This window comes from Meleagris gallopavo, chromosome 1, assembly GCF_000146605.3.
Source record: "Meleagris gallopavo isolate NT-WF06-2002-E0010 breed Aviagen turkey brand Nicholas breeding stock chromosome 1, Turkey_5.1, whole genome shotgun sequence".
In the NCBI taxonomy this organism is placed as follows: Eukaryota; Metazoa; Chordata; class Aves; order Galliformes; family Phasianidae; genus Meleagris; species Meleagris gallopavo.
Window position 1 is genome coordinate 98942581 of NC_015011.2, and position 11354 is coordinate 98953934.

The following is an 11354-nucleotide window of genomic DNA, read 5'->3' on the forward strand; positions in this document are numbered from 1 at the left end:
TTCATAGATGGTGACTCCACCACTTCTGTGGGCAGCCTTTACCAGTGCCCGACCAATCTTGTGGAGAATTTTTTCCTAAAATCCAACCTGAACCTCCCCTGGAAAAAATTGAGGTCATGCCCTCTAGTCCAGAATCCAGAAGAAGAGATCGGCACCTTCTTTGCCACAACATCATTTCAGGTAGTTGCAGGGAGTGATTAAGGCCTCCCCTGAGACTCCTCCAGCCTAAACAATCCCAATTCCCTCAGCTGCTCCCCATAAGACTCGTGCTCCAGACCCCTCACAATCTATAGCCCTTCTCTGGGTGTGCTCCTTGGCCTCCATCTTTCTTGTAGTGAGGGGCCCAAGACTGAACTCAGTACTTTAGATGTGGCCTCACCAGGGCTGAGTACAGGGCTGAATACAGCTGAGATCACCTCCCTGCTCCTGCTAATGGCACTATTTCTAATACAAGCCAGGATGCCATTGGCCTTCTTGTTTACCTGGGCACACTGTTAGCTCATGTTCAGTCAAGCAATAACCAACACTGCCAGATCCTTTTCCTCTTTACAGCCTTTCATGACCAAAGTGCAGGATCCAGCACACAGGTCTTATTGATAGGGTAAAAATTTGATTTGCTAAAAGTTTCTTCAGTCTGAAATGAAGTTAAGCAAATGGTATGTATAATTCAATATGCAGTCAGAACTTTTTTATTTATAAAATGTACGGATTTGTTTCTGATAAAGCCTACTTAACTACTTACCGTGTTAAGAATAAATCATTGCTAAGCATGTTCTAAAGAATACATATAACTTTAAATACCTGACCACGAACGAAAACAGATTGTGTGTAATTTGCTGTTGATTTTTGTTTTAACATACATTCCAGTAAAATTACAAATTTAACAAAATCAAGGACATTCTCAGCAGGGGCTAAAATGGAAAGTGAACACTTAGAATTAATTTTTTTGTTTCATTTCCGTGCAGGATAAATCCTTCCTTCAAAATAAAACCAAAATTACTATGGAACAAGTAAAGGAATTATTATTTAGAGGCTCTGCTTAGTTATTAAACTTTTTCTGTGTTAGCAAGTTAGACTAGCCTCCCTTTGCTTAATAAGCTCTTTTTTCTCTAAATGAAAAGTCAGCAATAGCTGGTTTATTGCCATGATTTTATATAATGCCCTCTCGCAAAATTTTGCTTTATTATCACTTATATACTTTGCTGTATTTCTCATATATCAGATCTTTCTAAGCTTATCTACTAACAGTGTTCCTCTATTTTGTGTAACCATAACAAAAAAATACTCACTTGGTATTTCATCTAATAATATTTTGAATACACAGCTGTACATGTGTTGAAACAGAATTCCAGTATACATTACAGTGGTCATTGCTTAGATAGACACTTCAGGAAAGAGAAGATTGTCACTTAAACGGTGTTTTAGGAGTGATGATGAGGAGGCCTAAGGACCATCTATGGGCAAATTGTGCAGTCTGTTTTTGATTAAGGTGTGCTTGTGAGTTAGCATATCAAACATTAACCTGAGCTATTTCAGGAAACAATGATTTAACTTTTGGGTGTGCTAATAACATATGCTGGGAAAAATCCATTAAGATTCTAGTTCGATAAGAATTCTGATAAAATATTGATCTACATTGCTCCTTTTGAGAAGCAAGGAGTCTTGAAATTGTAGTAGTAAATGATCATCCCTATTAAATGTGGTTCAGAAATTAGTAATGTTTACTTTGATATATCCCTGTTTTTCTACAATTCAAAATATGACTTAATTTCTCTCATATATGCAACCACTAATCTTAGCTGAGTGATTATGAAATATGCTGGTTAGAAAACTCACAACCTACTTAGTCCCCTGTACTAGTAAAGGTATAAAGCTGAAAATGTCAAGGTTTAGGAGTGTTGAAGAGCCAGGAGCTTGTGGAGGCAACATTACTAACCATTTGGGGTGTGGCGGTAGACAGGGAAAAGAGGAAATTTGATGGTTTGAAAGAATAAGCAAGTAACCAAAAATATACTTTCTCCTCACCAGGACTTTCCAAATAAAAATGTAGAAGGAAATCCACATTGAACTTAAAAAAAAAAAAGGTATCTGATTTTGTGCTTAAAGGAAAGAAATTTCAGGGTTTTCAGCACGGAGCATAGTAGATCTAATTATCTGCCACGAAGGTTTATGGCATATGGTACATGTGATCTTCACAAAAATTCTGATGCTTCTGCCAGTGTGTTTAGAGCAAAGGAGCTGAAGAAAAGTAAACATGTTTTCAACAAGTCAGATAACATCACAGTACAGCTTTACCTCTAAGCTGCAAGTAAGAGGGAGAGATTATTTGAAGCGGAAAGCATTGAGCTGAAGCAGATCATGTAAAGAATGTTTGTACCAGTCAACAGATTTGTGTTTTCTTAGTGAGCGTGCCCTACAGCAGAGAGTTTAACTGATAATCAGGCAACCGCAGTGTGTAGATCTGATTGTTAGGTGTTTATATGTATACCCTCTGGTGTTACCAATAACTGCATGCTGATTTCCTCTTGAGTGCCATGACCCTTTGTATCAGCAACCTGAGGAGAAGCAGGAGAGAGGCTGCTTTCCAGTTTACGTGGTTAGTGAGGAGATGCATTCTGGGTGTAGTTTCCTCCTCAAAAGTTATATAAGAAAGAAGGATTTCATTTTATAAGAAGCTTCCTGACTTTTTAAGATTAAAATCATCATCTAAACAAGTGATGTAGCAGTAAAATAATAGTTATAAAAGATATAATACAATATATGAGAACAGGTGAAAGTGCTGTTCAAATTACTCCCATTCTACAGATAAATGAAGGGAAGCGAAAAGTCCTCTTCAGTCTACTTATACATTATTTGAAACAATGAAGAATATTTAGGTGACAAAGCTCTCAGATAATACAAAATGATGTCACATAATGAGAACAATCCCTAACTTCTGAGTTATTTCACTATCCTGATATCTTAGTGGCTGAACAAAAAGTGGCAGATGAAATTTAGAATAGATAAAGAAAGACAAGGACAACCCTAGTTACTGCATAATTGAAAAAAATATGAATTAACCTTCTCTAACCTCTCAAGAAAGAGGTCTTAGTGCCATTAAAACACCAGCTACGCTTTCAGAGGTCACAAAAGTGCGTGTAGGAATTGTCAGGAATGGATGAAAGAAAAGGGAAAAACAAGAAGTACTGCTGTAGGTCAGTTTACATGTATCTGTGATGCTCTTAAATCTTTAATATTACAATAATTTGTGATCCTCTTATCTCAAATCTATAATAATCTGGAAAACGTAAGAAAGGATATGAAATTTAACAGAGTTATAGAACAGGTGTAAGTAAAAGATACTTAGTACAGCTAATCTCAGATAAACATATGAGGAAGCATATTTAATTAATGATATTCAAAATCATGAAAGATGTTGGGGAATGATTATCCATGATATATTACAAAAATAAGAAGTGAAAAATATCAAATGAAATGACGAGAGGTTTTAAAAGGAACAAAAGGAAGTGCTGCTTCAAACCATGCTTAATTAAGCTGTGGAATTACTTGCCAAAGGATGCAGTGGATGCCAAAGTAGAAATTGGTTTAAAAGCAGTTAGGGAAATTCATGGAAGAAAAGACCTTCAGTACTTATTAAACACAAAGATGAGGATAAAACCACTTACTAATGAAGTATCTAAACCACAGGATTATATTTAACAGCATCAGGGAAACACCTGAACTTAAGTGAATTTTGGCCTGTTTTTTTTTCATGCTATCACTTGCTCCCTAGCTTCAGTACTGCAGGTTTAGTATGAAGCTGAATTTTCTTCAGTGCTATCCACTACTACCATGGTTTTGTATACATAAATCTTGTCACCTTCAGCCATTTCCTCTTCATCTTCAAGCTTAAAGATCTATGAGTTTTCTGTTTTGTTTTTTTGTTTTATTTTTTAATTGTAAACTGTTCCACATCTCTGATAATTTCTGTTGTCCTCTGAAATTCTAATTTAATTATGTCTTTAAGAGATTAGAACTGCATGCATCACTAGAGATAAGTGTGCACTGAGGAAGCTTGCTGCATTCCCTTTTCCATATCCTTTCTGATGATGTCCAGCACTTTCTTGACCTTTTTTAGCTGCTATTACACTTCTGCTGTCTGAAGGATTCTAGATACCTGTCAGTAATTACCGCAGGATGTAGAGCAATATCCGAAAGTTCAGTATTCAGTGAATGTGTGAACAGGTGTGGCGTGGCTTTGAACATTTCAGTCTTCGTATTACTTACTACTTATCTATCATGAAGCTCATCTGCTATTTTGTGCTCCCACAGCCAAATCCAGAGCAGAGTTGTCTTGTCTGTTCTACTACTTTTAATTCATCATTTGTACCCATTTGTATGTCTACATTTTATTCTGACGAGACTTTGTTATAGTCATGGAAATTTTTCACTTTTATAAACTGGTGTAATTTTCATCATCTTGTATCTCACATTCAATGTTTCCTAATCTCTAGACTGAAGCTTGTTTCAGTCCAACTTACAATCCTAGTAGTCTGCTTTTATCATACATGATGTGGGATTTTCACTCATAGGGATTCCATTGTGCTCCTCCTTCCCTACAAAGGTTGTGTGATGTTGACATTGACAAGATCCTTTGCTTACTGTACTACATTTCTCACACCTTCTCTGTGTCCAGTTTTATCTCATTTATTTATAAGAATTTATCATTATTTGGTTTCCAGACAACATGATAGTTGACTGGCTTAATGTCCAGCTCTCTAAGATACCACAGAGAGGCAGGTTTGGTAGTTGATGCCAATCATTCTTTTTCCTGTCATGCATTTTAGACTTTAGTTATTGACCTGAAAGTACTTACCCATGCTGCTTTTGCTCTGTTTCTTAATATTTCACATGCTAGTCAATGTTCATGTTTTCTAATTTGTGATTCATCTTTATTGTGGTTATGGATTTTGTTTTCCTGTTGACCTTTTCAGTGATGTTCTGAATGTTAGCCATATGTACTTAACTTAGTATGTCACTTCTGACTGTACTAGGCTATTCCAGGCCTGTTGTCTTTTCCCAGTTTTCAAGTTTGAATATTCCTCTGAGCTTTACAGTCTTCATTACAAAGACTTCAACCCCACTGTGAGTAAAATATACTCTATCCTTCCTAGACAATGTGAATGTACCTTGTTTAAAGATTGTGATGCCAGAGCATTAATACAAGTTCAGCATCTATGTACTCGCTGTACAGTTCCTCTTGCATGCAGTTAGTAACCGTGGCCTCTTCCTGTCTGTATGCTAGTCATGAGTGCAAGCAATATATGGACCATGTCACTGATGATTTTTCACTTTGCCACAGCTACCACAGCTTCCTCCCTTCCTAGTTGTTCTCCTGTTTTCCTTTCATACTTGTATTGTAACATAGAGTTGTTATTTGATTTTGGTTTCATTCACTGTTCCTGTAGAGGTGTATTTATTTTTCCCCAGGAGAGTTTAGACTGTTGCTTTTACAGAGTTATATGCCATTGTAAGCATACTTCTAAGGCAAAATGAAAGTTCAGTATGAACTAAATTTACAAGAAAGTACATTAGAGCAAAATATAGTAAAAAAATTACAGCCTGGAACCAGCCAATTTAGGGGCTTGTTGTGGAGTAAAAAAGAAAAAAAAAGAAAAAAGAAATATATGTCTACACAACACTTCGTTTGTAAAGATATTTCATTCTTTTTGCACCCTCTAAAGTGCAACGTCAATGTCTGTATGTGAGTTTTTATATTCATATGCACCAACTGTCTTTGAAGTGGGTCACTGTTTGCCCAGTCCTCCACATTTACCTTTTAACATTTGCACATGTGTCATGAATGGAAGAGTATATTTTATTCACTATTTTAATGAAGCCCTCTATTGCACATTTGCAAGAAAGAGCAATAATCCTAGCACCAAAACTGATTAACTTCTATACCTCCAGAGACATATTGTTGTTTGTATCCTAGAGGGCTGATATTAATTAATATTCATGTTGTCCTCTTAGGACAGTATTCTCTTAATTGCTAATTATGTCCCATATCTCATGGCCTAAAGTGTAACCTCCAGCAGTTTTTCTTCTTGGTTCTCTAATCTAGATTGAAATACAAATTTTCCACTTTACACAAGAGCAATATTAATCTGTTGTTCTTTCTTGGGTTGGCCACTTCCACCTGATGGGCTCTAGTGGGTTGCTTTTGACAAATTCTTTTATTGCTCTGGGGAAGAACTTCACTAGGCTTGGCAGTGGAATCTGGAGAGTAGCCCAATCTAATTTGTTTGATTGAAACTGTAAATCTGTGAGCAAAAAAACGTGTTTTACTGAGAAATAGGTGGAGGATTAATTTTTGGAGTCTTTCAATGGAACATGCTTTTCAGAGAACTAGCTTGACAAACAAACAAGAACTAAATCTCAGGGAGGAGCTGAAACGATGTTTGGGAAATCAAACATAATACAGTCATGCATCATCTGTGGTTGCTATGGGAACCAGCTTTGGGATCTTGTCAGTTGGATTCTTTGAAATCATCAAAGACGACACCCCTGGTGTCTGTCAGTTAAGTCACATACTGCTGCAAAGGTCAATATCTTTATCCTTTTCTCAGGAGTAGTCAATATATTAGTTTTGTAAGATAAGGAGAATATCAGAAAATCATCACTCCTGTAAAGTGGCTGTGATGCCATCTTTCCCAGCTAGCAGCACCTATGCTTCCATCAAAGCAGTAGTGGATGAACAGTGGGTACTGTAAGAACCTTCCAGTTCTGATAGTGTTCAGGTCATGTGCCTGACTGCATAAAACTTCATGGATATATAGCAATATAAAATATTAATATGGGCTCAAATTGTGCATGTCACTGCTGATTTCTTCAGTCCAATCTGTCTTTTTCTGATAGCTGCACTGCAAGATCTCCAGTATATAAAATTTCTTATGCTTTGTAGTAAAACAAATTAGAATTACTTTAGAATATTGCTTTTGTTGTTGTTGATGCTGTTGTTCACTAAGATTATCTGCCCACTTGCTGCAGCATAGTAACCCGCTCCGCTGTGGTCTCTATTTCTGTTAATCACTCAGATTCCCAGGTTTCACTAACTGGCTCATAAGCACTGCTTTTGTCAACTTTTCTTTCCATTCAAACTACTTTATAGCTCCTCCTCTCCGTTCACAGCCTCTCTTTTCCAGTAATCTTCTGGTTTCCTTGTTCCTCTCCTTTCTTTCCTTTTAACATATTTAATACTTGGTGGAGATTACAGATGAGAGTTGTATGGGGCTGCTGAATCACGGCCGGAACCTTTGATTGATCACCTGAGGCAAGCAATGAGCCAGCCACAGGAGCACAGGTGAAGGCACCTAGACCCATTTAAGAGCTGACTGCCAGTGGGGAAGGATCTCTCTGGAGACCCGCTCCATCAGGAGTTCATCTCATGAGCCCAGGACAGGGTGAGTGACTTTCTCTCATTTCCTCCAATATAAATTATATTAGCCAAGCTCCTAGATATATATGTACATATATATATGTACACATATATATATACATATATATATATACACACACATACACACACCATCTGTATATCCATTGATTAAACAAGAGTGAAAAATAGACTGGGAAGAGGAAGAAGAGAAAGTGGAAAAAGAGTTCTATTTAACTTTTCAGTCTAGTAACTGGACTGAAGAGAGCTTTATCAGAGGTTTGAATTGACTGAATTTGAAGTCATCTATATCTGCAGGTTGGTTTTGACACCAGGGCAGTGTGGGAAAAACCAAAACGTTTTGGTACAAGGCCTACTGATCAGGAAAAGAATGCCTGTAAACTGGGTATACTCTCTCCGGAGAGAATGTGCAGATATACCTTCAGTTATAATAGAGCAATCAATATTTTATGAATCTCTTAGATAACCGGGAAACCTAGAATGACTTTCTAGCCTGCTTGTAAGGATGGCGTGTTCCTATGGGAAGCTTCCCCTCCTGATGTGAATATTTTAATTACTACATAAATATTTTAATTAGCAGTGCTGATGTGCAATTGTCCATCTCCTCATCTTTTTCCTTTGTTGTGTGATAGTGCTTCACGTGATCTGGAAGAAGTGAAATCAGCTTTTCTCAAGCAGAGGAGAGGTTAGCCCTGCTTTTCCACTTTCATATGTGAGTTCAAACATCTGATCTATTAGATAAAGGTCCCTGCCTCTGCTCTTCTGGCAATTACTTGAAGCTAGTCCTTAAAAAATATTGTACTGAGTATGAAAGATTTGCTTTGAAGTTTCTGAAGTCACTTACTGAAGATGTAGGAAAAAGGTCTATTGCACACACACAAAAAAAAAAAAACCACAAAAGCATCAATTGTGCATTGCCCACCCAATTCAAATTTCATTCTTCCATCACTCCCATTTATTTTTACTATCTGTTCTTGGGAATAAAGGAATGGGAACTGAGATTTGTTTCTACTTATTTTTAGCCATCTTTTCTGCACTTTGATCTTATAATTGTACTTAATACAAAGAGTTTTTTTATAAGGAGTATGAAGCTGTTCTGTGTTATTCAGGGTTTCCTTTCTTTGATTCCTCTTTTGCACTTCTCCTGAAAGGAAAGATTGGGAGAGGATGTATGAGTGCTCAGGACTCCAGTAGTTAGAATTCTAGAGGGTGCCCCAAATGTACCTTAATGACAGCTTTCAGGCGATATTACCTGAACTGTTAATATTGCATGGAATGAGTGGTACTGACATACAAAATAATTTCTTCGAGGAGCAGAAACCAATTTTAACGGACTCTATAGAGTTAGATGCTACTTAGTATGGCTCTGGGATGAGTGCCATCATAGACAGAGCCCACACATAACTAAAGCAACTCACCTCCACCAACAGGGATTGCTGCATTATGATGCAGAGTTGAGGCTTTTAGAGAATAACTGATTTCTCTTTTGGCAGAGGGTGGTTAGGCATAATAAGAAATGAAAGGGCTGTTTATCTTTTAAGAAAAACCAACACAGCAAAACCTTTTCTGTTTCCTACTCAGTGTCTTAGAGAAGTTACGTGTCCATTAGGGTAGTAGAGCTGAACATGAATTTTCTGTAGTGATCTTTTGCTACAAATTGCAGTGTCTGCAAAAGTAAAATTCTCCTTAGGGAAATACAAAATATGATGTTGGGATGCATTAGGATTCTGCTGTAGGGAAATCCTCTTGAGAGCTTGTTGGAAATACTGAATGTGGTTTTTCAAGAAAACGTGCAAGAATGATAACTTAAGCTGGAGTAAGGGCAAAGAAGGAATAGAAAGAGTTTGTTCACCAAGGCAAATCATTGGCTTGCCTTACTGATCATAACTAAAGCAAGATTAATGCATTCTCTCTCTCTCTCTCTCTCTCTCTAGATGAGGACAGGAAAATGACATGAGTTAAGGACAGTACTGGCTTTAGATAAGGCTAAATTGGAAACTATCTCAGAGGATCTGCAAGGGATCTTTTGAAGAATACTGCTAGTACAGAAGGCAAGTATTGTAAGGTGGATTTTGATGTTGGCTGTCAAAGGAATTACATGATCAAATGTAGTTTGTCCAGGGTGTTTAGCATACTTTATTTAAAATAGATTGTAGATGCCTTAAATCAATACAAATCTAAATAGGAAAATAAAAAAATACTTTTGTATAATTAATGAATATACAGATGTTGTAATTATGAAATATACCAGAGAGTTTGACTAAGCAGGTTATTATATCAAAAGAGACTAGATAGAGCACTTACCTATGTCCTGAGCTTGCTGTAAAACTCCAAAGGAGAGATCTCCAGAAAGAGATCCTTCCTCACTGGTAGTCAGGTCTTAAATGAGTCTAGGAGAGGTGGAGACAGGCTCCATCCCTTCTGGCAGCACAGGTGAATTACCTTCACCTGTGCTCCCAGTGCTGATTCATTTCTCACCTCAGATGATCAATCAGAAGTTCAGGCTGTAGTTCAGCAGTTCCCATACAACTTTGTACTCTGAAAAATTTGTAGTCTAAAATGACAATATTAATATATCACCATTTTTGAATCAAGATAATCTTGCATTTTATTGTTATATTCAAAATGTGTATAACAAAAATAAGTAATTACATATATGTTAATGTATATACATTTTGTTATTCCAAAAACTGATGGAAATAATATGAAATATCAGTGTTTCCTGTGAAACATAAATTTCCATTTTTTTCTAGACTACAACAATTGCACAGTATTTATGTGACTTCACTGTCAAAATTACCTTGAAATTGTTCTTTCAACTGCTAATTGACTATAGGGCTTTCCTATCAGCATTGCTGATCATTTGCAACTTTCCAAGTTTCTTAGGAGGACTTACCAGGAACTAATGTCTGCTTAAATTTTCCTAAATTTTTTTTTGTCATCTGTAACTAATGGATATTTGTATACATAGATTGCATTTGATTTCCTTAATTATGTCATGAAACCAGGAATCTTTCAATTAGCAGTTAGAAGCAGAGCATAAAATAAGAACTATCTTATTATTTGCTTTCTGAAAGAATTCACCACACCTTGGGACCTTCTGCAAGATTTTCTGGATTGGCTTTTATCTCTCTTTCATTATAAGCAAAGTCTGATAAAATAATTAGGTAAAAAATGAAACATATTAAACATTATCAGTGGTCCTGATTTTAATGACTTTTAAGAGCACCCTTTTAAATATTTGAGTGGAACTTAATATTCATGCAAGCATTTAAATCAGAATCAGTAGATTCCTCATGTTAATGTACAAGTTTTTATCAGCTGACTTGTCTTTTGTCAGTGTATAATCTCTGTATGAAATAGATAAATTAATAAACAAACACATTTCAATTATACTAGTTAATTGTTTATGGCTCTCCACACTGACCCTGGCCTTTTTAACTTTTCCTAAGGTGCAGACCTGTCTCTATCATAAGTAAATCGTGTATGAAAATATCATAATTCTGTATCATTTAGTCCTTTTATTTGGAAGTGAGGTATTTCTTATACACCCTAAGAGCAATCTGTTCTTCTTTATCTTAAGCAGAGGATATTTCACTGTAAGCTGGAACCATGGATTGGTAGTTGAAAGCTTTTCAAAATAGCTCTGATTACTCTTAGAAAATTCCAGTGTCTATTACTTGATCTGTCTTCATCTTTTTTGAGATCCATCCCTACTAACTCAGGAGCAGGAGAAAAACAAACAAACAACAAAAACCAACAACAGCAGACCTTTCTGTATTGTCAAATCATTCTGTATTGCTCTTGCTCACCATGGAGTCCAGGAAGTAAGCCACTTTCCTATTTTTAAACACAAATAACTAGTCTGAATTGAATTGAATGCTCTAAGTAAATGTTCATGAAAGTTGACCTTTTTTTT

The 11354-nt window shown here is 36.3% G+C and overlaps 1 long non-coding RNA gene across 1 annotated transcript; it reads left to right on the forward strand.

Annotated features, from left to right (window-relative positions):
- Window positions 1–7403: 7403 nt before the first annotated feature.
- LOC109365624 lies at window positions 7404–9578 on the forward strand. The gene is made up of 3 exons (XR_002111334.2): window positions 7404–7442; window positions 8068–8147; window positions 9370–9578. It is a non-coding gene; the product is annotated as an uncharacterized LOC109365624 (long non-coding RNA).
- The last annotated feature ends 1776 nt before the right edge of the window (window positions 9579–11354 follow it).